The 25,523-nt window shown below is 47.9% G+C and overlaps 28 non-coding genes across 28 annotated transcripts; 14 read left to right on the top strand and 14 right to left on the bottom strand.

Annotated features, from left to right (window-relative positions):
* Positions 1–919: 919 nt before the first annotated feature.
* Positions 920–1,001, bottom strand: trnal-aag (transfer RNA leucine (anticodon AAG)). Its single transcript has one exon. It is a non-coding gene; the product is annotated as a tRNA-Leu (tRNA).
* A 625-nt stretch (positions 1,002–1,626) lies between these two features.
* Positions 1,627–1,745, top strand: trnal-caa (transfer RNA leucine (anticodon CAA)). The gene is made up of 2 exons: positions 1,627–1,664; positions 1,700–1,745. It is a non-coding gene; the product is annotated as a tRNA-Leu (tRNA).
* Positions 1,746–2,681: 936 nt separating this feature from the next.
* On the bottom strand, positions 2,682–2,763 carry trnal-aag (transfer RNA leucine (anticodon AAG)). Its single transcript has one exon. It is a non-coding gene; the product is annotated as a tRNA-Leu (tRNA).
* A 625-nt stretch (positions 2,764–3,388) lies between these two features.
* trnal-caa (transfer RNA leucine (anticodon CAA)) lies at positions 3,389–3,507 on the top strand. Its single transcript has 2 exons — positions 3,389–3,426; positions 3,462–3,507. It is a non-coding gene; the product is annotated as a tRNA-Leu (tRNA).
* Positions 3,508–4,443: 936 nt separating this feature from the next.
* On the bottom strand, positions 4,444–4,525 carry trnal-aag (transfer RNA leucine (anticodon AAG)). Its single transcript has one exon. It is a non-coding gene; the product is annotated as a tRNA-Leu (tRNA).
* A 625-nt stretch (positions 4,526–5,150) lies between these two features.
* Positions 5,151–5,269, top strand: trnal-caa (transfer RNA leucine (anticodon CAA)). Its single transcript has 2 exons — positions 5,151–5,188; positions 5,224–5,269. It is a non-coding gene; the product is annotated as a tRNA-Leu (tRNA).
* Positions 5,270–6,205: 936 nt separating this feature from the next.
* trnal-aag (transfer RNA leucine (anticodon AAG)) lies at positions 6,206–6,287 on the bottom strand. The gene has a single exon. It is a non-coding gene; the product is annotated as a tRNA-Leu (tRNA).
* A 625-nt stretch (positions 6,288–6,912) lies between these two features.
* On the top strand, positions 6,913–7,031 carry trnal-caa (transfer RNA leucine (anticodon CAA)). The gene is made up of 2 exons: positions 6,913–6,950; positions 6,986–7,031. It is a non-coding gene; the product is annotated as a tRNA-Leu (tRNA).
* Positions 7,032–7,967: 936 nt separating this feature from the next.
* trnal-aag (transfer RNA leucine (anticodon AAG)) lies at positions 7,968–8,049 on the bottom strand. The gene has a single exon. It is a non-coding gene; the product is annotated as a tRNA-Leu (tRNA).
* Positions 8,050–8,674: 625 nt separating this feature from the next.
* On the top strand, positions 8,675–8,793 carry trnal-caa (transfer RNA leucine (anticodon CAA)). Its single transcript has 2 exons — positions 8,675–8,712; positions 8,748–8,793. It is a non-coding gene; the product is annotated as a tRNA-Leu (tRNA).
* A 936-nt stretch (positions 8,794–9,729) lies between these two features.
* trnal-aag (transfer RNA leucine (anticodon AAG)) lies at positions 9,730–9,811 on the bottom strand. Its single transcript has one exon. It is a non-coding gene; the product is annotated as a tRNA-Leu (tRNA).
* A 625-nt stretch (positions 9,812–10,436) lies between these two features.
* Positions 10,437–10,555, top strand: trnal-caa (transfer RNA leucine (anticodon CAA)). Its single transcript has 2 exons — positions 10,437–10,474; positions 10,510–10,555. It is a non-coding gene; the product is annotated as a tRNA-Leu (tRNA).
* A 936-nt stretch (positions 10,556–11,491) lies between these two features.
* Positions 11,492–11,573, bottom strand: trnal-aag (transfer RNA leucine (anticodon AAG)). The gene has a single exon. It is a non-coding gene; the product is annotated as a tRNA-Leu (tRNA).
* Positions 11,574–12,198: 625 nt separating this feature from the next.
* On the top strand, positions 12,199–12,317 carry trnal-caa (transfer RNA leucine (anticodon CAA)). Its single transcript has 2 exons — positions 12,199–12,236; positions 12,272–12,317. It is a non-coding gene; the product is annotated as a tRNA-Leu (tRNA).
* Positions 12,318–13,253: 936 nt separating this feature from the next.
* trnal-aag (transfer RNA leucine (anticodon AAG)) lies at positions 13,254–13,335 on the bottom strand. Its single transcript has one exon. It is a non-coding gene; the product is annotated as a tRNA-Leu (tRNA).
* Positions 13,336–13,960: 625 nt separating this feature from the next.
* On the top strand, positions 13,961–14,079 carry trnal-caa (transfer RNA leucine (anticodon CAA)). Its single transcript has 2 exons — positions 13,961–13,998; positions 14,034–14,079. It is a non-coding gene; the product is annotated as a tRNA-Leu (tRNA).
* A 936-nt stretch (positions 14,080–15,015) lies between these two features.
* Positions 15,016–15,097, bottom strand: trnal-aag (transfer RNA leucine (anticodon AAG)). Its single transcript has one exon. It is a non-coding gene; the product is annotated as a tRNA-Leu (tRNA).
* Positions 15,098–15,722: 625 nt separating this feature from the next.
* On the top strand, positions 15,723–15,841 carry trnal-caa (transfer RNA leucine (anticodon CAA)). The gene is made up of 2 exons: positions 15,723–15,760; positions 15,796–15,841. It is a non-coding gene; the product is annotated as a tRNA-Leu (tRNA).
* Positions 15,842–16,777: 936 nt separating this feature from the next.
* trnal-aag (transfer RNA leucine (anticodon AAG)) lies at positions 16,778–16,859 on the bottom strand. Its single transcript has one exon. It is a non-coding gene; the product is annotated as a tRNA-Leu (tRNA).
* A 625-nt stretch (positions 16,860–17,484) lies between these two features.
* On the top strand, positions 17,485–17,603 carry trnal-caa (transfer RNA leucine (anticodon CAA)). The gene is made up of 2 exons: positions 17,485–17,522; positions 17,558–17,603. It is a non-coding gene; the product is annotated as a tRNA-Leu (tRNA).
* Positions 17,604–18,539: 936 nt separating this feature from the next.
* On the bottom strand, positions 18,540–18,621 carry trnal-aag (transfer RNA leucine (anticodon AAG)). Its single transcript has one exon. It is a non-coding gene; the product is annotated as a tRNA-Leu (tRNA).
* A 625-nt stretch (positions 18,622–19,246) lies between these two features.
* Positions 19,247–19,365, top strand: trnal-caa (transfer RNA leucine (anticodon CAA)). Its single transcript has 2 exons — positions 19,247–19,284; positions 19,320–19,365. It is a non-coding gene; the product is annotated as a tRNA-Leu (tRNA).
* Positions 19,366–20,301: 936 nt separating this feature from the next.
* On the bottom strand, positions 20,302–20,383 carry trnal-aag (transfer RNA leucine (anticodon AAG)). The gene has a single exon. It is a non-coding gene; the product is annotated as a tRNA-Leu (tRNA).
* Positions 20,384–21,008: 625 nt separating this feature from the next.
* On the top strand, positions 21,009–21,127 carry trnal-caa (transfer RNA leucine (anticodon CAA)). The gene is made up of 2 exons: positions 21,009–21,046; positions 21,082–21,127. It is a non-coding gene; the product is annotated as a tRNA-Leu (tRNA).
* Positions 21,128–22,063: 936 nt separating this feature from the next.
* Positions 22,064–22,145, bottom strand: trnal-aag (transfer RNA leucine (anticodon AAG)). Its single transcript has one exon. It is a non-coding gene; the product is annotated as a tRNA-Leu (tRNA).
* A 625-nt stretch (positions 22,146–22,770) lies between these two features.
* trnal-caa (transfer RNA leucine (anticodon CAA)) lies at positions 22,771–22,889 on the top strand. Its single transcript has 2 exons — positions 22,771–22,808; positions 22,844–22,889. It is a non-coding gene; the product is annotated as a tRNA-Leu (tRNA).
* A 936-nt stretch (positions 22,890–23,825) lies between these two features.
* trnal-aag (transfer RNA leucine (anticodon AAG)) lies at positions 23,826–23,907 on the bottom strand. The gene has a single exon. It is a non-coding gene; the product is annotated as a tRNA-Leu (tRNA).
* Positions 23,908–24,532: 625 nt separating this feature from the next.
* On the top strand, positions 24,533–24,651 carry trnal-caa (transfer RNA leucine (anticodon CAA)). Its single transcript has 2 exons — positions 24,533–24,570; positions 24,606–24,651. It is a non-coding gene; the product is annotated as a tRNA-Leu (tRNA).
* Positions 24,652–25,523: the final 872 nt, after the last annotated feature.

Raw genomic sequence — 25,523 nt, forward strand, 5'->3', positions numbered from 1 at the left:
CAAATGCCAGCCAGCGTCAAAAAGCCTGCTCAACTGGCTTTAAATTTGCAAGTGGTCACCTCAAGCTCCTCAACGCTATTGGCGTTTGCCAATAAGCGAAAGGCACCGCACCGCCCACAGACCAACTTGTTTTGCTCTCTAAACTTATCACATTCTAACCCTGTTCTCGGGGATAGGGTTTAAAATCAGACTTCTCCTTTCAACCCATTCCCACACTAAAAAGCAGCAGACTCAAAGCATGACATTTTTATCCTCCCGCGTTGCTGAATTCCACGTTGCTTTCTCGTACTGTGGCTTTCAATCCCACTGCAGACAGTGGTGTTTCTCAGAAAAAGGGCACCACTGTCAAAGAATGAGATTTCTTCCACACAAAGGCTGCTCAAATCTGCTCCGTTCCTCAGGCAGGGAATTACTTGCAATGTTACTTCCGACATTAACACATTTTGCCAGTATAAAAGGCACCAGAGCCAAACAAGTCAGGTATTAGCATGTAAAAGTTGCCAGAGTCGATGCCTTGGTGGACCGAGGCCTTTCAATGCTCAGACTGATGCTTACGGCCAAGGGCACAATAGTGTCAGGAAGGCCGAGTGGAGTGAGGCGCCAGACTCAAAGACTGTTAATCCTTAACTGACCAAAGGTCGGCGAATTCCGGTCCCTTTCTAGGGGCGTGGGTTGCAATCCCACCTCTGACGTGACATTTTTCCCCACACAAATGCAGCCAGCGTCAAAAGGCCTGTTGAACTGGCCTTCAATTTACAAGTGGCAACATCAAACTCTTCAACGGTTTGCCAACAAACTGAAGGCACCGTTCTCAGCTCAACCTCTTTTCCACACCAAAATAGTCATATCACAACACAGCGGGAGCCGACTGCTTCATGGCTCGCGGTGAAGGGGCGCAAATATTACACGCCACAAATTCTGGCAGCGGTGGGATTCGAACCCACGCCTCCGAAGAGACTGGAGCCTTAATCCAGCGCCTTAGACCGCTCGGCCACGCTACCACTGGCAGCAGTTTCCGTTCTGGAACTAGTGACCGGTGAGTGAAATGTGACTTTGCTTTGGGCAAGATAATAATCAAGGCCATTGAAGTGGCAGACGGTAAACTCTCGAGAAATGATTTTGCAGCATACAGGTCCACAGGGCAACACCAGTAATTAGGTGCACGTTGGAACGAAGCAGTTACAACCTTCATTCAATATTTATTCCGACATCAACATCACTGACAAAACCAGATTATCTGGTCATGATCACATTGCCGTTTGTGGGATCTTGCTGTGTGCAAACTGGCTGCGGCGTTCCCCACATTGCAACAGTGCCTTCACTTTTACAATACTTCATTGGCTGTGAAGCGCCTTGGGACGTCGTTCGGTCATGAAAGGCGCTTTCGAAATACAATACAGAAAATGTTACCCGATAGCTGACAAAATGCGAGCTGTTGCGAGAAATACCTGTGTTTGAATGTTGGTTGCATTGCAGGGATGATGAACTTAATGACTGGCGCTGCCTGTTAAGTCCTGTCGTAAGAATGTGTGCGTTGTGTGTTTGCACAGGAGGAAGAATTGTGATGCTGCTCAGTAAGTGTGCAGAATTTGCAGCACATTTTTCTGCAGCTGCTGCAAGACCATTGTCAGGATGGCCGAGTGGTCTAAGGCGCCAGACTCAAGGACTGTTAATCCTTACCTTACCAAAGGTTGGTGTATTCTGGTCCCTTTCTAGGGGCGTGGGTTCGAATCCCACTTCTGACATTAACTTTTTATCCAGACAAATGCCAGCCAGCGTCAAAAAGCCTGCTCAACTGGCTTTAAATTTGCAAGTGGTCACCTCAATCTCCTCAACGCTATTGGCGTTTGCCAATAAACGAAAGGCACCGCACCGCCCACAGACCAACTTGTTTTGCTCTCTAAACTTATCACATTCTAACCCTGTTCTCGGGGATAGGGGTTAAAATCAGACTTCTCCTTTCAACCCATTCCCACACTAAAAAGCAGCAGACTCAAAGCATGACATTTTTATCCTCCCGCGTTGCTGAATTCCACGTTGCTTTCTCGTACTGTGGCTTTCAATCCCACTGCAGACAGTGGTGTTTCTCAGAAAAAGGGCACCACTGTCAAAGAATGAGATTTCTTCCACACAAAGGCTGCTCAAATCTGCTCCGTTCCTCAGGCAGGGAATTACTTGCAATGTTACTTCCGACATTAACACATTTTGCCAGTATAAAAGGCACCAGAGCCAAACAAGTCAGGTATTAGCATGTAAAAGTTGCCAGAGTCGATGCCTTGGTGGACCGAGGCCTTTCAATGCTCAGACTGATGCTTACGGCCAAGGGCACAATAGTGTCAGGAAGGCCGAGTGGAGTGAGGCGCCAGACTCAAAGACTGTTAATCCTTAACTGACCAAAGGTCGGCGAATTCCGGTCCCTTTCTAGGGGCGTGGGTTGCAATCCCACCTCTGACGTGACATTTTTCCCCACACAAATGCAGCCAGCGTCAAAAGGCCTGTTGAACTGGCCTTCAATTTACAAGTGGCAACATCAAACTCTTCAACGGTTTGCCAACAAACTGAAGGCACCGTTCTCAGCTCAACCTCTTTTCCACACCAAAATAGTCATATCACAACACAGCGGGAGCCGACTGCTTCATGGCTCGCGGTGAAGGGGCGCAAATATTACACGCCACAAATTCTGGCAGCGGTGGGATTCGAACCCACGCCTCCGAAGAGACTGGAGCCTTAATCCAGCGCCTTAGACCGCTCGGCCACGCTACCACTGGCAGCAGTTTCCGTTCTGGAACTAGTGACCGGTGAGTGAAATGTGACTTTGCTTTGGGCAAGATAATAATCAAGGCCATTGAAGTGGCAGACGGTAAACTCTCGAGAAATGATTTTGCAGCATACAGGTCCACAGGGCAACACCAGTAATTAGGTGCACGTTGGAACGAAGCAGTTACAACCTTCATTCAATATTTATTCCGACATCAACATCACTGACAAAACCAGATTATCTGGTCATGATCACATTGCCGTTTGTGGGATCTTGCTGTGTGCAAACTGGCTGCGGCGTTCCCCACATTGCAACAGTGCCTTCACTTTTACAATACTTCATTGGCTGTGAAGCGCCTTGGGACGTCGTTCGGTCATGAAAGGCGCTTTCGAAATACAATACAGAAAATGTTACCCGATAGCTGACAAAATGCGAGCTGTTGCGAGAAATACCTGTGTTTGAATGTTGGTTGCATTGCAGGGATGATGAACTTAATGACTGGCGCTGCCTGTTAAGTCCTGTCGTAAGAATGTGTGCGTTGTGTGTTTGCACAGGAGGAAGAATTGTGATGCTGCTCAGTAAGTGTGCAGAATTTGCAGCACATTTTTCTGCAGCTGCTGCAAGACCATTGTCAGGATGGCCGAGTGGTCTAAGGCGCCAGACTCAAGGACTGTTAATCCTTACCTTACCAAAGGTTGGTGTATTCTGGTCCCTTTCTAGGGGCGTGGGTTTGAATCCCACTTCTGACATTAACTTTTTATCCAGACAAATGCCAGCCAGCGTCAAAAAGCCTGCTCAACTGGCTTTAAATTTGCAAGTGGTCACCTCAAGCTCCTCAACGCTATTGGCGTTTGCCAATAAGCGAAAGGCACCGCACCGCCCACAGACCAACTTGTTTTGCTCTCTAAACTTATCACATTCTAACCCTGTTCTCGGGGATAGGGTTTAAAATCAGACTTCTCCTTTCAACCCATTCCCACACTAAAAAGCAGCAGACTCAAAGCATGACATTTTTATCCTCCCGCGTTGCTGAATTCCACGTTGCTTTCTCGTACTGTGGCTTTCAATCCCACTGCAGACAGTGGTGTTTCTCAGAAAAAGGGCACCACTGTCAAAGAATGAGATTTCTTCCACACAAAGGCTGCTCAAATCTGCTCCGTTCCTCAGGCAGGGAATTACTTGCAATGTTACTTCCGACATTAACACATTTTGCCAGTATAAAAGGCACCAGAGCCAAACAAGTCAGGTATTAGCATGTAAAAGTTGCCAGAGTCGATGCCTTGGTGGACCGAGGCCTTTCAATGCTCAGACTGATGCTTACGGCCAAGGGCACAATAGTGTCAGGAAGGCCGAGTGGAGTGAGGCGCCAGACTCAAAGACTGTTAATCCTTAACTGACTAAAGGTCGGCGAATTCCGGTCCCTTTCTAGGGGCGTGGGTTGCAATCCCACCTCTGACGTGACATTTTTCCCCACACAAATGCAGCCAGCGTCAAAAGGCCTGTTGAACTGGCCTTCAATTTACAAGTGGCAACATCAAACTCTTCAACGGTTTGCCAACAAACTGAAGGCACCGTTCTCAGCTCAACCTCTTTTCCACACCAAAATAGTCATATCACAACACAGCGGGAGCCGACTGCTTCATGGCTCGCGGTGAAGGGACGCAAATATTACACGCCACAAATTCTGGCAGCGGTGGGATTCGAACCCACGCCTCCGAAGAGACTGGAGCCTTAATCCAGCGCCTTAGACCGCTCGGCCACGCTACCACTGGCAGCAGTTTCCGTTCTGGAACTAGTGACCGGTGAGTGAAATGTGACTTTGCTTTGGGCAAGATAATAATCAAGGCCATTGAAGTGGCAGACGGTAAACTCTCGAGAAATGATTTTGCAGCATACAGGTCGACAGGGCAACACCAGTAATTAGGTGCACGTTGGAACGAAGCAGTTACAACCTTCATTCAATATTTATTCCGACATCAACGTCACTGACAAAACCAGATTATCTGGTCATGATCACATTGCCGTTTGTGGGATCTTGCTGTGTGCAAACTGGCTGCGGCGTTCCCCACATTGCAACAGTGCCTTCACTTTTACAATACTTCATTGGCTGTGAAGCGCCTTGGGACGTCGTTCGGTCATGAAAGGCGCTTTCGAAATACAATACAGAAAATGTTACCCGATAGCTGACAAAATGCGAGCTGTTGCGAGAAATACCTGTGTTTGAATGTTGGTTGCATTGCAGGGATGATGAACTTAATGACTGGCGCTGCCTGTTAAGTCCTGTCGTAAGAATGTGTGCGTTGTGTGTTTGCACAGGAGGAAGAATTGTGATGCTGCTCAGTAAGTGTGCAGAATTTGCAGCACATTTTTCTGCAGCTGCTGCAAGACCATTGTCAGGATGGCCGAGTGGTCTAAGGCGCCAGACTCAAGGACTGTTAATCCTTACCTTACCAAAGGTTGGTGTATTCTGGTCCCTTTCTAGGGGCGTGGGTTCGAATCCCACTTCTGACATTAACTTTTTATCCAGACAAATGCCAGCCAGCGTCAAAAAGCCTGCTCAACTGGCTTTAAATTTGCAAGTGGTCACCTCAAGCTCCTCAACGCTATTGGCGTTTGCCAATAAGCGAAAGGCACCGCACCGCCCACAGACCAACTTGTTTTGCTCTCTAAACTTATCACATTCTAACCCTGTTCTCGGGGATAGGGTTTAAAATCAGACTTCTCCTTTCAACCCATTCCCACACTAAAAAGCAGCAGACTCAAAGCATGACATTTTTATCCTCCCGCGTTGCTGAATTCCACGTTGCTTTCTCGTACTGTGGCTTTCAATCCCACTGCAGACAGTGGTGTTTCTCAGAAAAAGGGCACCACTGTCAAAGAATGAGATTTCTTCCACACAAAGGCTGCTCAAATCTGCTCCGTTCCTCAGGCAGGGAATTACTTGCAATGTTACTTCCGACATTAACACATTTTGCCAGTATAAAAGGCACCAGAGCCAAACAAGTCAGGTATTAGCATGTAAAAGTTGCCAGAGTCGATGCCTTGGTGGACCGAGGCCTTTCAATGCTCAGACTGATGCTTACGGCCAAGGGCACAATAGTGTCAGGAAGGCCGAGTGGAGTGAGGCGCCAGACTCAAAGACTGTTAATCCTTAACTGACCAAAGGTCGGCGAATTCCGGTCCCTTTCTAGGGGCGTGGGTTGCAATCCCACCTCTGACGTGACATTTTTCCCCACACAAATGCAGCCAGCGTCAAAAGGCCTGTTGAACTGGCCTTCAATTTACAAGTGGCAAGATCAAACTCTTCAACGGTTTGCCAACAAACTGAAGGCACCGTTCTCAGCTCAACCTCTTTTCCACACCAAAATAGTCATATCACAACACAGCGGGAGCCGACTGCTTCATGGCTCGCGGTGAAGGGGCGCAAATATTACACGCCACAAATTCTGGCAGCGGTGGGATTCGAACCCACGCCTCCGAAGAGACTGGAGCCTTAATCCAGCGCCTTAGACCGCTCGGCCACGCTACCACTGGCAGCCGTTTCCGTTCTGGAACTAGTGACCGGTGAGTGAAATGTGACTTTGCTTTGGGCAAGATAATAATCAAGGCCATTGAAGTGGCAGACGGTAAACTCTCGAGAAATGATTTTGCAGCATACAGGTCCACAGGGCAACACCAGTAATTAGGTGCACGTTGGAACGAAGCAGTTACAACCTTCATTCAATATTTATTCCGACATCAACATCACTGACAAAACCAGATTATCTGGTCATGATCACATTGCCGTTTGTGGGATCTTGCTGTGTGCAAACTGGCTGCGGCGTTCCCCACATTGCAACAGTGCCTTCACTTTTACAATACTTCATTGGCTGTGAAGCGCCTTGGGACGTCGTTCGGTCATGAAAGGCGCTTTCGAAATACAATACAGAAAATGTTACCCGATAGCTGACAAAATGCGAGCTGTTGCGAGAAATACCTGTGTTTGAATGTTGGTTGCATTGCAGGGATGATGAACTTAATGACTGGCGCTGCCTGTTAAGTCCTGTCGTAAGAATGTGTGCGTTGTGTGTTTGCACAGGAGGAAGAATTGTGATGCTGCTCAGTAAGTGTGCAGAATTTGCAGCACATTTTTCTGCAGCTGCTGCAAGACCATTGTCAGGATGGCCGAGTGGTCTAAGGCGCCAGACTCAAGGACTGTTAATCCTTACCTTACCAAAGGTTGGTGTATTCTGGTCCCTTTCTAGGGGCGTGGGTTCGAATCCCACTTCTGACATTAACTTTTTATCCAGACAAATGCCAGCCAGCGTCAAAAAGCCTGCTCAACTGGCTTTAAATTTGCAAGTGGTCACCTCAATCTCCTCAACGCTATTGGCGTTTGCCAATAAACGAAAGGCACCGCACCGCCCACAGACCAACTTGTTTTGCTCTCTAAACTTATCACATTCTAACCCTGTTCTCGGGGATAGGGTTTAAAATCAGACTTCTCCTTTCAACCCATTCCCACACTAAAAAGCAGCAGACTCAAAGCATGACATTTTTATCCTCCCGCGTTGCTGAATTCCACGTTGCTTTCTCGTACTGTGGCTTTCAATCCCACTGCAGACAGTGGTGTTTCTCAGAAAAAGGGCACCACTGTCAAAGAATGAGATTTCTTCCACACAAAGGCTGCTCAAATCTGCTCCGTTCCTCAGGCAGGGAATTACTTGCAATGTTACTTCCGACATTAACACATTTTGCCAGTATAAAAGGCACCAGAGCCAAACAAGTCAGGTATTAGCATGTAAAAGTTGCCAGAGTCGATGCCTTGGTGGACCGAGGCCTTTCAATGCTCAGACTGATGCTTACGGCCAAGGGCACAATAGTGTCAGGAAGGCCGAGTGGAGTGAGGCGCCAGACTCAAAGACTGTTAATCCTTAACTGACCAAAGGTCGGCGAATTCCGGTCCCTTTCTAGGGGCGTGGGTTGCAATCCCACCTCTGACGTGACATTTTTCCCCACACAAATGCAGCCAGCGTCAAAAGGCCTGTTGAACTGGCCTTCAATTTACAAGTGGCAACATCAAACTCTTCAACGGTTTGCCAACAAACTGAAGGCACCGTTCTCAGCTCAACCTCTTTTCCACACCAAAATAGTCATATCACAACACAGCGGGAGCCGACTGCTTCATGGCTCGCGGTGAAGGGGCGCAAATATTACACGCCACAAATTCTGGCAGCGGTGGGATTCGAACCCACGCCTCCGAAGAGACTGGAGCCTTAATCCAGCGCCTTAGACCGCTCGGCCACGCTACCACTGGCAGCAGTTTCCGTTCTGGAACTAGTGACCGGTGAGTGAAATGTGACTTTGCTTTGGGCAAGATAATAATCAAGGCCATTGAAGTGGCAGACGGTAAACTCTCGAGAAATGATTTTGCAGCATACAGGTCCACAGGGCAACACCAGTAATTAGGTGCACGTTGGAACGAAGCAGTTACAACCTTCATTCAATATTTATTCCGACATCAACATCACTGACAAAACCAGATTATCTGGTCATGATCACATTGCCGTTTGTGGGATCTTGCTGTGTGCAAACTGGCTGCGGCGTTCCCCACATTGCAACAGTGCCTTCACTTTTACAATACTTCATTGGCTGTGAAGCGCCTTGGGACGTCGTTCGGTCATGAAAGGCGCTTTCGAAATACAATACAGAAAATGTTACCCGATAGCTGACAAAATGCGAGCTGTTGCGAGAAATACCTGTGTTTGAATGTTGGTTGCATTGCAGGGATGATGAACTTAATGACTGGCGCTGCCTGTTAAGTCCTGTCGTAAGAATGTGTGCGTTGTGTGTTTGCACAGGAGGAAGAATTGTGATGCTGCTCAGTAAGTGTGCAGAATTTGCAGCACATTTTTCTGCAGCTGCTGCAAGACCATTGTCAGGATGGCCGAGTGGTCTAAGGCGCCAGACTCAAGGACTGTTAATCCTTACCTTACCAAAGGTTGGTGTATTCTGGTCCCTTTCTAGGGGCGTGGGTTCGAATCCCACTTCTGACATTAACTTTTTATCCAGACAAATGCCAGCCAGCGTCAAAAAGCCTGCTCAACTGGCTTTAAATTTGCAAGTGGTCACCTCAAGCTCCTCAACGCTATTGGCGTTTGCCAATAAGCGAAAGGCACCGCACCGCCCACAGACCAACTTGTTTTGCTCTCTAAACTTATCACATTCTAACCCTGTTCTCGGGGATAGGGTTTAAAATCAGACTTCTCCTTTCAACCCATTCCCACACTAAAAAGCAGCAGACTCAAAGCATGACATTTTTATCCTCCCGCGTTGCTGAATTCCACGTTGCTTTCTCGTACTGTGGCTTTCAATCCCACTGCAGACAGTGGTGTTTCTCAGAAAAAGGGCACCACTGTCAAAGAATGAGATTTCTTCCACACAAAGGCTGCTCAAATCTGCTCCGTTCCTCAGGCAGGGAATTACTTGCAATGTTACTTCCGACATTAACACATTTTGCCAGTATAAAAGGCACCAGAGCCAAACAAGTCAGGTATTAGCATGTAAAAGTTGCCAGAGTCGATGCCTTGGTGGACCGAGGCCTTTCAATGCTCAGACTGATGCTTACGGCCAAGGGCACAATAGTGTCAGGAAGGCCGAGTGGAGTGAGGCGCCAGACTCAAAGACTGTTAATCCTTAACTGACCAAAGGTCGGCGAATTCCGGTCCCTTTCTAGGGGCGTGGGTTGCAATCCCACCTCTGACGTGACATTTTTCCCCACACAAATGCAGCCAGCGTCAAAAGGCCTGTTGAACTGGCCTTCAATTTACAAGTGGCAACATCAAACTCTTCAACGGTTTGCCAACAAACTGAAGGCACCGTTCTCAGCTCAACCTCTTTTCCACACCAAAATAGTCATATCACAACACAGCGGGAGCCGACTGCTTCATGGCTCGCGGTGAAGGGGCGCAAATATTACACGCCACAAATTCTGGCAGCGGTGGGATTCGAACCCACGCCTCCGAAGAGACTGGAGCCTTAATCCAGCGCCTTAGACCGCTCGGCCACGCTACCACTGGCAGCAGTTTCCGTTCTGGAACTAGTGACCGGTGAGTGAAATGTGACTTTGCTTTGGGCAAGATAATAATCAAGGCCATTGAAGTGGCAGACGGTAAACTCTCGAGAAATGATTTTGCAGCATACAGGTCGACAGGGCAACACCAGTAATTAGGTGCACGTTGGAACGAAGCAGTTACAACCTTCATTCAATATTTATTCCGACATCAACATCACTGACAAAACCAGATTATCTGGTCATGATCACATTGCCGTTTGTGGGATCTTGCTGTGTGCAAACTGGCTGCGGCGTTCCCCACATTGCAACAGTGCCTTCACTTTTACAATACTTCATTGGCTGTGAAGCGCCTTGGGACGTCGTTCGGTCATGAAAGGCGCTTTCGAAATACAATACAGAAAATGTTACCCGATAGCTGACAAAATGCGAGCTGTTGCGAGAAATACCTGTGTTTGAATGTTGGTTGCATTGCAGGGATGATGAACTTAATGACTGGCGCTGCCTGTTAAGTCCTGTCGTAAGAATGTGTGCGTTGTGTGTTTGCACAGGAGGAAGAATTGTGATGCTGCTCAGTAAGTGTGCAGAATTTGCAGCACATTTTTCTGCAGCTGCTGCAAGACCATTGTCAGGATGGCCGAGTGGTCTAAGGCGCCAGACTCAAGGACTGTTAATCCTTACCTTACCAAAGGTTGGTGTATTCTGGTCCCTTTCTAGGGGCGTGGGTTCGAATCCCACTTCTGACATTAACTTTTTATCCAGACAAATGCCAGCCAGCGTCAAAAAGCCTGCTCAACTGGCTTTAAATTTGCAAGTGGTCACCTCAAGCTCCTCAACGCTATTGGCGTTTGCCAATAAGCGAAAGGCACCGCACCGCCCACAGACCAACTTGTTTTGCTCTCTAAACTTATCACATTCTAACCCTGTTCTCGGGGATAGGGTTTAAAATCAGACTTCTCCTTTCAACCCATTCCCACACTAAAAAGCAGCAGACTCAAAGCATGACATTTTTATCCTCCCGCGTTGCTGAATTCCACGTTGCTTTCTCGTACTGTGGCTTTCAATCCCACTGCAGACAGTGGTGTTTCTCAGAAAAAGGGCACCACTGTCAAAGAATGAGATTTCTTCCACACAAAGGCTGCTCAAATCTGCTCCGTTCCTCAGGCAGGGAATTACTTGCAATGTTACTTCCGACATTAACACATTTTGCCAGTATAAAAGGCACCAGAGCCAAACAAGTCAGGTATTAGCATGTAAAAGTTGCCAGAGTCGATGCCTTGGTGGACCGAGGCCTTTCAATGCTCAGACTGATGCTTACGGCCAAGGGCACAATAGTGTCAGGAAGGCCGAGTGGAGTGAGGCGCCAGACTCAAAGACTGTTAATCCTTAACTGACCAAAGGTCGGCGAATTCCGGTCCCTTTCTAGGGGCGTGGGTTGCAATCCCACCTCTGACGTGACATTTTTCCCCACACAAATGCAGCCAGCGTCAAAAGGCCTGTTGAACTGGCCTTCAATTTACAAGTGGCAAGATCAAACTCTTCAACGGTTTGCCAACAAACTGAAGGCACCGTTCTCAGCTCAACCTCTTTTCCACACCAAAATAGTCATATCACAACACAGCGGGAGCCGACTGCTTCATGGCTCGCGGTGAAGGGGCGCAAATATTACACGCCACAAATTCTGGCAGCGGTGGGATTCGAACCCACGCCTCCGAAGAGACTGGAGCCTTAATCCAGCGCCTTAGACCGCTCGGCCACGCTACCACTGGCAGCAGTTTCCGTTCTGGAACTAGTGACCGGTGAGTGAAATGTGACTTTGCTTTGGGCAAGATAATAATCAAGGCCATTGAAGTGGCAGACGGTAAACTCTCGAGAAATGATTTTGCAGCATACAGGTCCACAGGGCAACACCAGTAATTAGGTGCACGTTGGAACGAAGCAGTTACAACCTTCATTCAATATTTATTCCGACATCAACATCACTGACAAAACCAGATTATCTGGTCATGATCACATTGCCGTTTGTGGGATCTTGCTGTGTGCAAACTGGCTGCGGCGTTCCCCACATTGCAACAGTGCCTTCACTTTTACAATACTTCATTGGCTGTGAAGCGCCTTGGGACGTCGTTCGGTCATGAAAGGCGCTTTCGAAATACAATACAGAAAATGTTACCCGATAGCTGACAAAATGCGAGCTGTTGCGAGAAATACCTGTGTTTGAATGTTGGTTGCATTGCAGGGATGATGAACTTAATGACTGGCGCTGCCTGTTAAGTCCTGTCGTAAGAATGTGTGCGTTGTGTGTTTGCACAGGAGGAAGAATTGTGATGCTGCTCAGTAAGTGTGCAGAATTTGCAGCACATTTTTCTGCAGCTGCTGCAAGACCATTGTCAGGATGGCCGAGTGGTCTAAGGCGCCAGACTCAAGGACTGTTAATCCTTACCTTACCAAAGGTTGGTGTATTCTGGTCCCTTTCTAGGGGCGTGGGTTCGAATCCCACTTCTGACATTAACTTTTTATCCAGACAAATGCCAGCCAGCGTCAAAAAGCCTGCTCAACTGGCTTTAAATTTGCAAGTGGTCACCTCAATCTCCTCAACGCTATTGGCGTTTGCCAATAAACGAAAGGCACCGCACCGCCCACAGACCAACTTGTTTTGCTCTCTAAACTTATCACATTCTAACCCTGTTCTCGGGGATAGGGGTTAAAATCAGACTTCTCCTTTCAACCCATTCCCACACTAAAAAGCAGCAGACTCAAAGCATGACATTTTTATCCTCCCGCGTTGCTGAATTCCACGTTGCTTTCTCGTACTGTGGCTTTCAATCCCACTGCAGACAGTGGTGTTTCTCAGAAAAAGGGCACCACTGTCAAAGAATGAGATTTCTTCCACACAAAGGCTGCTCAAATCTGCTCCGTTCCTCAGGCAGGGAATTACTTGCAATGTTACTTCCGACATTAACACATTTTGCCAGTATAAAAGGCACCAGAGCCAAACAAGTCAGGTATTAGCATGTAAAAGTTGCCAGAGTCGATGCCTTGGTGGACCGAGGCCTTTCAATGCTCAGACTGATGCTTACGGCCAAGGGCACAATAGTGTCAGGAAGGCCGAGTGGAGTGAGGCGCCAGACTCAAAGACTGTTAATCCTTAACTGACCAAAGGTCGGCGAATTCCGGTCCCTTTCTAGGGGCGTGGGTTGCAATCCCACCTCTGACGTGACATTTTTCCCCACACAAATGCAGCCAGCGTCAAAAGGCCTGTTGAACTGGCCTTCAATTTACAAGTGGCAACATCAAACTCTTCAACGGTTTGCCAACAAACTGAAGGCACCGTTCTCAGCTCAACCTCTTTTCCACACCAAAATAGTCATATCACAACACAGCGGGAGCCGACTGCTTCATGGCTCGCGGTGAAGGGGCGCAAATATTACACGCCACAAATTCTGGCAGCGGTGGGATTCGAACCCACGCCTCCGAAGAGACTGGAGCCTTAATCCAGCGCCTTAGACCGCTCGGCCACGCTACCACTGGCAGCAGTTTCCGTTCTGGAACTAGTGACCGGTGAGTGAAATGTGACTTTGCTTTGGGCAAGATAATAATCAAGGCCATTGAAGTGGCAGACGGTAAACTCTCGAGAAATGATTTTGCAGCATACAGGTCCACAGGGCAACACCAGTAATTAGGTGCACGTTGGAACGAAGCAGTTACAACCTTCATTCAATATTTATTCCGACATCAACATCACTGACAAAACCAGATTATCTGGTCATGATCACATTGCCGTTTGTGGGATCTTGCTGTGTGCAAACTGGCTGCGGCGTTCCCCACATTGCAACAGTGCCTTCACTTTTACAATACTTCATTGGCTGTGAAGCGCCTTGGGACGTCGTTCGGTCATGAAAGGCGCTTTCGAAATACAATACAGAAAATGTTACCCGATAGCTGACAAAATGCGAGCTGTTGCGAGAAATACCTGTGTTTGAATGTTGGTTGCATTGCAGGGATGATGAACTTAATGACTGGCGCTGCCTGTTAAGTCCTGTCGTAAGAATGTGTGCGTTGTGTGTTTGCACAGGAGGAAGAATTGTGATGCTGCTCAGTAAGTGTGCAGAATTTGCAGCACATTTTTCTGCAGCTGCTGCAAGACCATTGTCAGGATGGCCGAGTGGTCTAAGGCGCCAGACTCAAGGACTGTTAATCCTTACTTTACCAAAGGTTGGTGTATTCTGGTCCCTTTCTAGGGGCGTGGGTTCGAATCCCACTTCTGACATTAACTTTTTATCCAGACAAATGCCAGCCAGCGTCAAAAAGCCTGCTCAACTGGCTTTAAATTTGCAAGTGGTCACCTCAATCTCCTCAACGCTATTGGCGTTTGCCAATAAACGAAAGGCACCGCACCGCCCACAGACCAACTTGTTTTGCTCTCTAAACTTATCACATTCTAACCCTGTTCTCGGGGATAGGGTTTAAAATCAGACTTCTCCTTTCAACCCATTCCCACACTAAAAAGCAGCAGACTCAAAGCATGACATTTTTATCCTCCCGCGTTGCTGAATTCCACGTTGCTTTCTCGTACTGTGGCTTTCAATCCCACTGCAGACAGTGGTGTTTCTCAGAAAAAGGGCACCACTGTCAAAGAATGAGATTTCTTCCACACAAAGGCTGCTCAAATCTGCTCCGTTCCTCAGGCAGGGAATTACTTGCAATGTTACTTCCGACATTAACACATTTTGCCAGTATAAAAGGCACCAGAGCCAAACAAGTCAGGTATTAGCATGTAAAAGTTGCCAGAGTCGATGCCTTGGTGGACCGAGGCCTTTCAATGCTCAGACTGATGCTTACGGCCAAGGGCACAATAGTGTCAGGAAGGCCGAGTGGAGTGAGGCGCCAGACTCAAAGACTGTTAATCCTTAACTGACCAAAGGTCGGCGAATTCCGGTCCCTTTCTAGGGGCGTGGGTTGCAATCCCACCTCTGACGTGACATTTTTCCCCACACAAATGCAGCCAGCGTCAAAAGGCCTGTTGAACTGGCCTTCAATTTACAAGTGGCAACATCAAACTCTTCAACGGTTTGCCAACAAACTGAAGGCACCGTTCTCAGCTCAACCTCTTTTCCACACCAAAATAGTCATATCACAACACAGCGGGAGCCGACTGCTTCATGGCTCGCGGTGAAGGGGCGCAAATATTACACGCCACAAATTCTGGCAGCGGTGGGATTCGAACCCACGCCTCCGAAGAGACTGGAGCCTTAATCCAGCGCCTTAGACCGCTCGGCCACGCTACCACTGGCAGCAGTTTCCGTTCTGGAACTAGTGACCGGTGAGTGAAATGTGACTTTGCTTTGGGCAAGATAATAATCAAGGCCATTGAAGTGGCAGACGGTAAACTCTCGAGAAATGATTTTGCAGCATACAGGTCCACAGGGCAACACCAGTAATTAGGTGCACGTTGGAACGAAGCAGTTACAACCTTCATTCAATATTTATTCCGACATCAACATCACTGACAAAACCAGATTATCTGGTCATGATCACATTGCCGTTTGTGGGATCTTGCTGTGTGCAAACTGGCTGCGGCGTTCCCCACATTGCAACAGTGCCTTCACTTTTACAATACTTCATTGGCTGTGAAGCGCCTTGGGACGTCGTTCGGTCATGAAAGGCGCTTTCGAAATACAATACAGAAAATGTTACCCGATAGCTGACAAAATGCGAGCTGTTGCGAGAAATACCTGTGTTTGAATGTTGGTTGCATTGCAGGGATGATGAACTTAATGACTGGCGCTGCCTGTTAAGTCCTGTCGTAAGAATGTGTGCGTTGTGTGTTTGCACAGGAGGAAGAATTGTGATGCTGCTCAGTAAGTGTGCAGAATTTGCAGCACATTTTTCTGCAGCTGCTGCAAGACCATTGTCAGGATGGCCGAGTGGTCTAAGGCGCCAGACTCAAGGACTGTTAATCCTTACCTTACCAAAGGTTGGTGTATTCTGGTCCCTTTCTAGGGGCGTGGGTTCGAATCCCACTTCTGACATTAACTTTTTATCCAGACAAATGCCAGCCAGCGTCAAAAAGCCTGCTCAACTGGCTTTAAATTTGCAAGTGGTCACCTCAAGCTCCTCAACGCTATTGGCGTTTGCCAATAAGCGAAAGGCACCGCACCGCCCACAGACCAACTTGTTTTGCTCTCTAAACTTATCACATTCTAACCCTGTTCTCGGGGATAGGGTTTAAAATCAGACTTCTCCTTTCAACCCATTCCCACACTAAAAAGCAGCAGACTCAAAGCATGACATTTTTATCCTCCCGCGTTGCTGAATTCCACGTTGCTTTCTCGTACTGTGGCTTTCAATCCCACTGCAGACAGTGGTGTTTCTCAGAAAAAGGGCACCACTGTCAAAGAATGAGATTTCTTCCACACAAAGGCTGCTCAAATCTGCTCCGTTCCTCAGGCAGGGAATTACTTGCAATGTTACTTCCGACATTAACACATTTTGCCAGTATAAAAGGCACCAGAGCCAAACAAGTCAGGTATTAGCATGTAAAAGTTGCCAGAGTCGATGCCTTGGTGGACCGAGGCCTTTCAATGCTCAGACTGATGCTTACGGCCAAGGGCACAATAGTGTCAGGAAGGCCGAGTGGAGTGAGGCGCCAGACTCAAAGACTGTTAATCCTTAACTGACCAAAGGTCGGCGAATTCCGGTCCCTTTCTAGGGGCGTGGGTTGCAATCCCACCTCTGACGTGACATTTTTCCCCACACAAATGCAGCCAGCGTCAAAAGGCCTGTTGAACTGGCCTTCAATTTACAAGTGGCAACATCAAACTCTTCAACGGTTTGCCAACAAACTGAAGGCACCGTTCTCAGCTCAACCTCTTTTCCACACCAAAATAGTCATATCACAACACAGCGGGAGCCGACTGCTTCATGGCTCGCGGTGAAGGGGCGCAAATATTACACGCCACAAATTCTGGCAGCGGTGGGATTCGAACCCACGCCTCCGAAGAGACTGGAGCCTTAATCCAGCGCCTTAGACCGCTCGGCCACGCTACCACTGGCAGCAGTTTCCGTTCTGGAACTAGTGACCGGTGAGTGAAATGTGACTTTGCTTTGGGCAAGATAATAATCAAGGCCATTGAAGTGGCAGACGGTAAACTCTCGAGAAATGATTTTGCAGCATACAGGTCGACAGGGCAACACCAGTAATTAGGTGCACGTTGGAACGAAGCAGTTACAACCTTCATTCAATATTTATTCCGACATCAACGTCACTGACAAAACCAGATTATCTGGTCATGATCACATTGCCGTTTGTGGGATCTTGCTGTGTGCAAACTGGCTGCGGCGTTCCCCACATTGCAACAGTGCCTTCACTTTTACAATACTTCATTGGCTGTGAAGCGCCTTGGGACGTCGTTCGGTCATGAAAGGCGCTTTCGAAATACAATACAGAAAATGTTACCCGATAGCTGACAAAATGCGAGCTGTTGCGAGAAATACCTGTGTTTGAATGTTGGTTGCATTGCAGGGATGATGAACTTAATGACTGGCGCTGCCTGTTAAGTCCTGTCGTAAGAATGTGTGCGTTGTGTGTTTGCACAGGAGGAAGAATTGTGATGCTGCTCAGTAAGTGTGCAGAATTTGCAGCACATTTTTCTGCAGCTGCTGCAAGACCATTGTCAGGATGGCCGAGTGGTCTAAGGCGCCAGACTCAAGGACTGTTAATCCTTACCTTACCAAAGGTTGGTGTATTCTGGTCCCTTTCTAGGGGCGTGGGTTCGAATCCCACTTCTGACATTAACTTTTTATCCAGACAAATGCCAGCCAGCGTCAAAAAGCCTGCTCAACTGGCTTTAAATTTGCAAGTGGTCACCTCAAGCTCCTCAACGCTATTGGCGTTTGCCAATAAGCGAAAGGCACCGCACCGCCCACAGACCAACTTGTTTTGCTCTCTAAACTTATCACATTCTAACCCTGTTCTCGGGGATAGGGTTTAAAATCAGACTTCTCCTTTCAACCCATTCCCACACTAAAAAGCAGCAGACTCAAAGCATGACATTTTTATCCTCCCGCGTTGCTGAATTCCACGTTGCTTTCTCGTACTGTGGCTTTCAATCCCACTGCAGACAGTGGTGTTTCTCAGAAAAAGGGCACCACTGTCAAAGAATGAGATTTCTTCCACACAAAGGCTGCTCAAATCTGCTCCGTTCCTCAGGCAGGGAATTACTTGCAATGTTACTTCCGACATTAACACATTTTGCCAGTATAAAAGGCACCAGAGCCAAACAAGTCAGGTATTAGCATGTAAAAGTTGCCAGAGTCGATGCCTTGGTGGACCGAGGCCTTTCAATGCTCAGACTGATGCTTACGGCCAAGGGCACAATAGTGTCAGGAAGGCCGAGTGGAGTGAGGCGCCAGACTCAAAGACTGTTAATCCTTAACTGACCAAAGGTCGGCGAATTCCGGTCCCTTTCTAGGGGCGTGGGTTGCAATCCCACCTCTGACGTGACATTTTTCCCCACACAAATGCAGCCAGCGTCAAAAGGCCTGTTGAACTGGCCTTCAATTTACAAGTGGCAACATCAAACTCTTCAACGGTTTGCCAACAAACTGAAGGCACCGTTCTCAGCTCAACCTCTTTTCCACACCAAAATAGTCATATCACAACACAGCGGGAGCCGACTGCTTCATGGCTCGCGGTGAAGGGGCGCAAATATTACACGCCACAAATTCTGGCAGCGGTGGGATTCGAACCCACGCCTCCGAAGAGACTGGAGCCTTAATCCAGCGCCTTAGACCGCTCGGCCACGCTACCACTGGCAGCAGTTTCCGTTCTGGAACTAGTGACCGGTGAGTGAAATGTGACTTTGCTTTGGGCAAGATAATAATCAAGGCCATTGAAGTGGCAGACGGTAAACTCTCGAGAAATGATTTTGCAGCATACAGGTCCACAGGGCAACACCAGTAATTAGGTGCACGTTGGAACGAAGCAGTTACAACCTTCATTCAATATTTATTCCGACATCAACATCACTGACAAAACCAGATTATCTGGTCATGATCACATTGCCGTTTGTGGGATCTTGCTGTGTGCAAACTGGCTGCGGCGTTCCCCACATTGCAACAGTGCCTTCACTTTTACAATACTTCATTGGCTGTGAAGCGCCTTGGGACGTCGTTCGGTCATGAAAGGCGCTTTCGAAATACAATACAGAAAATGTTACCCGATAGCTGACAAAATGCGAGCTGTTGCGAGAAATACCTGTGTTTGAATGTTGGTTGCATTGCAGGGATGATGAACTTAATGACTGGCGCTGCCTGTTAAGTCCTGTCGTAAGAATGTGTGCGTTGTGTGTTTGCACAGGAGGAAGAATTGTGATGCTGCTCAGTAAGTGTGCAGAATTTGCAGCACATTTTTCTGCAGCTGCTGCAAGACCATTGTCAGGATGGCCGAGTGGTCTAAGGCGCCAGACTCAAGGACTGTTAATCCTTACCTTACCAAAGGTTGGTGTATTCTGGTCCCTTTCTAGGGGCGTGGGTTCGAATCCCACTTCTGACATTAACTTTTTATCCAGACAAATGCCAGCCAGCGTCAAAAAGCCTGCTCAACTGGCTTTAAATTTGCAAGTGGTCACCTCAAGCTCCTCAACGCTATTGGCGTTTGCCAATAAACGAAAGGCACCGCACCGCCCACAGACCAACTTGTTTTGCTCTCTAAACTTATCACATTCTAACCCTGTTCTCGGGGATAGGGTTTAAAATCAGACTTCTCCTTTCAACCCATTCCCACACTAAAAAGCAGCAGACTCAAAGCATGACATTTTTATCCTCCCGCGTTGCTGAATTCCACGTTGCTTTCTCGTACTGTGGCTTTCAATCCCACTGCAGACAGTGGTGTTTCTCAGAAAAAGGGCACCACTGTCAAAGAATGAGATTTCTTCCACACAAAGGCTGCTCAAATCTGCTCCGTTCCTCAGGCAGGGAATTACTTGCAATGTTACTTCCGACATTAACACATTTTGCCAGTATAAAAGGCACCAGAGCCAAACAAGTCAGGTATTAGCATGTAAAAGTTGCCAGAGTCGATGCCTTGGTGGACCGAGGCCTTTCAATGCTCAGACTGATGCTTACGGCCAAGGGCACAATAGTGTCAGGAAGGCCGAGTGGAGTGAGGCGCCAGACTCAAAGACTGTTAATCCTTAACTGACCAAAGGTCGGCGAATTCCGGTCCCTTTCTAGGGGCGTGGGTTGCAATCCCACCTCTGACGTGACATTTTTCCCCACACAAATGCAGCCAGCGTCAAAAGGCCTGTTGAACTGGCCTTCAATTTACAAGTGGCAACATCAAACTCTTCAACGGTTTGCCAACAAACTGAAGGCACCGTTCTCAGCTCAACCTCTTTTCCACACCAAAATAGTCATATCACAACACAGCGGGAGCCGACTGCTTCATGGCTCGCGGTGAAGGGGCGCAAATATTACACGCCACAAATTCTGGCAGCGGTGGGATTCGAACCCACGCCTCCGAAGAGACTGGAGCCTTAATCCAGCGCCTTAGACCGCTCGGCCACGCTACCACTGGCAGCAGTTTCCGTTCTGGAACTAGTGACCGGTGAGTGAAATGTGACTTTGCTTTGGGCAAGATAATAATCAAGGCCATTGAAGTGGCAGACGGTAAACTCTCGAGAAATGATTTTGCAGCATACAGGTCCACAGGGCAACACCAGTAATTAGGTGCACGTTGGAACGAAGCAGTTACAACCTTCATTCAATATTTATTCCGACATCAACATCACTGACAAAACCAGATTATCTGGTCATGATCACATTGCCGTTTGTGGGATCTTGCTGTGTGCAAACTGGCTGCGGCGTTCCCCACATTGCAACAGTGCCTTCACTTTTACAATACTTCATTGGCTGTGAAGCGCCTTGGGACGTCGTTCGGTCATGAAAGGCGCTTTCGAAATACAATACAGAAAATGTTACCCGATAGCTGACAAAATGCGAGCTGTTGCGAGAAATACCTGTGTTTGAATGTTGGTTGCATTGCAGGGATGATGAACTTAATGACTGGCGCTGCCTGTTAAGTCCTGTCGTAAGAATGTGTGCGTTGTGTGTTTGCACAGGAGGAAGAATTGTGATGCTGCTCAGTAAGTGTGCAGAATTTGCAGCACATTTTTCTGCAGCTGCTGCAAGACCATTGTCAGGATGGCCGAGTGGTCTAAGGCGCCAGACTCAAGGACTGTTAATCCTTACCTTACCAAAGGTTGGTGTATTCTGGTCCCTTTCTAGGGGCGTGGGTTCGAATCCCACTTCTGACATTAACTTTTTATCCAGACAAATGCCAGCCAGCGTCAAAAAGCCTGCTCAACTGGCTTTAAATTTGCAAGTGGTCACCTCAATCTCCTCAACGCTATTGGCGTTTGCCAATAAACGAAAGGCACCGCACCGCCCACAGACCAACTTGTTTTGCTCTCTAAACTTATCACATTCTAACCCTGTTCTCGGGGATAGGGTTTAAAATCAGACTTCTCCTTTCAACCCATTCCCACACTAAAAAGCAGCAGACTCAAAGCATGACATTTTTATCCTCCCGCGTTGCTGAATTCCACGTTGCTTTCTCGTACTGTGGCTTTCAATCCCACTGCAGACAGTGGTGTTTCTCAGAAAAAGGGCACCACTGTCAAAGAATGAGATTTCTTCCACACAAAGGCTGCTCAAATCTGCTCCATTCCTCAGGCAGGGAATTACTTGCAATGTTACTTCCGACATTAACACATTTTGCCAGTATAAAAGGCACCAGAGCCAAACAAGTCAGGTATTAGCATGTAAAAGTTGCCAGAGTCGATGCCTTGGTGGACCGAGGCCTTTCAATGCTCAGACTGATGCTTACGGCCAAGGGCACAATAGTGTCAGGAAGGCCGAGTGGAGTGAGGCGCCAGACTCAAAGACTGTTAATCCTTAACTGACCAAAGGTCGGCGAATTCCGGTCCCTTTCTAGGGGCGTGGGTTGCAATCCCACCTCTGACGTGACATTTTTCCCCACACAAATGCAGCCAGCGTCAAAAGGCCTGTTGAACTGGCCTTCAATTTACAAGTGGCAACATCAAACTCTTCAACGGTTTGCCAAAAAACTGAAGGCACCGTTCTCAGCTCAACCTCTTTTCCACACCAAAATAGTCATATCACAACACAGCGGGAGCCGACTGCTTCATGGCTCGCGGTGAAGGGGCGCAAATATTACACGCCACAAATTCTGGCAGCGGTGGGATTCGAACCCACGCCTCCGAAGAGACTGGAGCCTTAATCCAGCGCCTTAGACCGCTCGGCCACGCTACCACTGGCAGCAGTTTCCGTTCTGGAACTAGTGACCGGTGAGTGAAATGTGACTTTGCTTTGGGCAAGATAATAATCAAGGCCATTGAAGTGGCAGACGGTAAACTCTCGAGAAATGATTTTGCAGCATACAGGTCCACAGGGCAACACCAGTAATTAGGTGCACGTTGGAACGAAGCAGTTACAACCTTCATTCAATATTTATTCCGACATCAACATCACTGACAAAACCAGATTATCTGGTCATGATCACATTGCCGTTTGTGGGATCTTGCTGTGTGCAAACTGGCTGCGGCGTTCCCCACATTGCAACAGTGCCTTCACTTTTACAATACTTCATTGGCTGTGAAGCGCCTTGGGACGTCGTTCGGTCATGAAAGGCGCTTTCGAAATACAATACAGAAAATGTTACCCGATAGCTGACAAAATGCGAGCTGTTGCGAGAAATACCTGTGTTTGAATGTTGGTTGCATTGCAGGGATGATGAACTTAATGACTGGCGCTGCCTGTTAAGTCCTGTCGTAAGAATGTGTGCGTTGTGTGTTTGCACAGGAGGAAGAATTGTGATGCTGCTCAGTAAGTGTGCAGAATTTGCAGCACATTTTTCTGCAGCTGCTGCAAGACCATTGTCAGGATGGCCGAGTGGTCTAAGGCGCCAGACTCAAGGACTGTTAATCCTTACCTTACCAAAGGTTGGTGTATTCTGGTCCCTTTCTAGGGGCGTGGGTTCGAATCCCACTTCTGACATTAACTTTTTATCCAGACAAATGCCAGCCAGCGTCAAAAAGCCTGCTCAACTGGCTTTAAATTTGCAAGTGGTCACCTCAATCTCCTCAACGCTATTGGCGTTTGCCAATAAACGAAAGGCACCGCACCGCCCACAGACCAACTTGTTTTGCTCTCTAAACTTATCACATTCTAACCCTGTTCTCGGGGATAGGGTTTAAAATCAGACTTCTCCTTTCAACCCATTCCCACACTAAAAAGCAGCAGACTCAAAGCATGACATTTTTATCCTCCCGCGTTGCTGAATTCCACGTTGCTTTCTCGTACTGTGGCTTTCAATCCCACTGCAGACAGTGGTGTTTCTCAGAAAAAGGGCACCACTGTCAAAGAATGAGATTTCTTCCACACAAAGGCTGCTCAAATCTGCTCCGTTCCTCAGGCAGGGAATTACTTGCAATGTTACTTCCGACATTAACACATTTTGCCAGTATAAAAGGCACCAGAGCCAAACAAGTCAGGTATTAGCATGTAAAAGTTGCCAGAGTCGATGCCTTGGTGGACCGAGGCCTTTCAATGCTCAGACTGATGCTTACGGCCAAGGGCACAATAGTGTCAGGAAGGCCGAGTGGAGTGAGGCGCCAGACTCAAAGACTGTTAATCCTTAACTGACCAAAGGTCGGCGAATTCCGGTCCCTTTCTAGGGGCGTGGGTTGCAATCCCACCTCTGACGTGACATTTTTCCCCACACAAATGCAGCCAGCGTCAAAAGGCCTGTTGAACTGGCCTTCAATTTACAAGTGGCAACATCAAACTCTTCAACGGTTTGCCAACAAACTGAAGGCACCGTTCTCAGCTCAACCTCTTTTCCACACCAAAATAGTCATATCACAACACAGCGGGAGCCGACTGCTTCATGGCTCGCGGTGAAGGGGCGCAAATATTACACGCCACAAATTCTGGCAGCGGTGGGATTCGAACCCACGCCTCCGAAGAGACTGGAGCCTTAATCCAGCGCCTTAGACCGCTCGGCCACGCTACCACTGGCAGCAGTTTCCGTTCTGGAACTAGTGACCGGTGAGTGAAATGTGACTTTGCTTTGGGCAAGATAATAATCAAGGCCATTGAAGTGGCAGACGGTAAACTCTCGAGAAATGATTTTGCAGCATACAGGTCCACAGGGCAACACCAGTAATTAGGTGCACGTTGGAACGAAGCAGTTACAACCTTCATTCAATATTTATTCCGACATCAACATCACTGACAAAACCAGATTATCTGGTCATGATCACATTGCCGTTTGTGGGATCTTGCTGTGTGCAAACTGGCTGCGGCGTTCCCCACATTGCAACAGTGCCTTCACTTTTACAATACTTCATTGGCTGTGAAGCGCCTTGGGACGTCGTTCGGTCATGAAAGGCGCTTTCGAAATACAATACAGAAAATGTTACCCGATAGCTGACAAAATGCGAGCTGTTGCGAGAAATACCTGTGTTTGAATGTTGGTTGCATTGCAGGGATGATGAACTTAATGACTGGCGCTGCCTGTTAAGTCCTGTCGTAAGAATGTGTGCGTTGTGTGTTTGCACAGGAGGAAGAATTGTGATGCTGCTCAGTAAGTGTGCAGAATTTGCAGCACATTTTTCTGCAGCTGCTGCAAGACCATTGTCAGGATGGCCGAGTGGTCTAAGGCGCCAGACTCAAGGACTGTTAATCCTTACCTTACCAAAGGTTGGTGTATTCTGGTCCCTTTCTAGGGGCGTGGGTTCGAATCCCACTTCTGACATTAACTTTTTATCCAGACAAATGCCAGCCAGCGTCAAAAAGCCTGCTCAACTGGCTTTAAATTTGCAAGTGGTCACCTCAATCTCCTCAACGCTATTGGCGTTTGCCAATAAACGAAAGGCACCGCACCGCCCACAGACCAACTTGTTTTGCTCTCTAAACTTATCACATTCTAACCCTGTTCTCGGGGATAGGGTTTAAAATCAGACTTCTCCTTTCAACCCATTCCCACACTAAAAAGCAGCAGACTCAAAGCATGACATTTTTATCCTCCCGCGTTGCTGAATTCCACGTTGCTTTCTCGTACTGTGGCTTTCAATCCCACTGCAGACAGTGGTGTTTCTCAGAAAAAGGGCACCACTGTCAAAGAATGAGATTTCTTCCACACAAAGGCTGCTCAAATCTGCTCCATTCCTCAGGCAGGGAATTACTTGCAATGTTACTTCCGACATTAACACATTTTGCCAGTATAAAAGGCACCAGAGCCAAACAAGTCAGGTATTAGCATGTAAAAGTTGCCAGAGTCGATGCCTTGGTGGACCGAGGCCTTTCAATGCTCAGACTGATGCTTACGGCCAAGGGCACAATAGTGTCAGGAAGGCCGAGTGGAGTGAGGCGCCAGACTCAAAGACTGTTAATCCTTAACTGACCAAAGGTCGGCGAATTCCGGTCCCTTTCTAGGGGCGTGGGTTGCAATCCCACCTCTGACGTGACATTTTTCCCCACACAAATGCAGCCAGCGTCAAAAGGCCTGTTGAACTGGCCTTCAATTTACAAGTGGCAACATCAAACTCTTCAACGGTTTGCCAAAAAACTGAAGGCACCGTTCTCAGCTCAACCTCTTTTCCACACCAAAATAGTCATATCACAACA

Source organism: Pristiophorus japonicus, chromosome 8 (assembly GCF_044704955.1).
Source record: "Pristiophorus japonicus isolate sPriJap1 chromosome 8, sPriJap1.hap1, whole genome shotgun sequence".
NCBI lineage: Eukaryota > Metazoa > Chordata > Chondrichthyes > Pristiophoridae > Pristiophorus > Pristiophorus japonicus.